Genomic DNA, 524 nt, shown 5'->3' on the forward strand with positions numbered 1-524 from the left:
ACACCCTCACATCCTCTGTCCTTAGACCCTCACATCCTCTGTCCTTACACCCTCACATCCTCTGTCCTTACACCCTCACATCCTCTGTCCTTAGACCCTCACCTCCTCTGTCCTTACACCCTCACATCCTCTGTCCTTAGACCCTCACATCCTCTGTCCTTAGACCCTCACATCCTCTGTCCTTAGACCCTCACATCCTCTGTCCTTAGACCCTCACATCCTCTGTCCTTACACCCTCACCTCCTCTGTCCTTACACCCTCACATCCTCTGTCCTTAGACCCTCACATCCTCTGTCCTTAGACCCTCACATCCTCTGTCCTTAGACCCTCACATCCTCTGTCCTTACACCCTCACATCCTCTGTCCTTACACCCTCACATCCTCTGTCCTTACACCCTCACATCCTCTGTCCTTACACCCTCACCTCCTCTGTCCTTAGACCCTCACATCCTCTGTCCTTACACCCTCACCTCCTCTGTCCTTAGACCCTCACATCCTCTGTCCTTACACCCTCACATCCTCTG

This window comes from Anoplopoma fimbria, chromosome 19 (genome assembly GCF_027596085.1).
Source record: "Anoplopoma fimbria isolate UVic2021 breed Golden Eagle Sablefish chromosome 19, Afim_UVic_2022, whole genome shotgun sequence".
Classification (NCBI taxonomy): Eukaryota; Metazoa; Chordata; class Actinopteri; order Perciformes; family Anoplopomatidae; genus Anoplopoma; species Anoplopoma fimbria.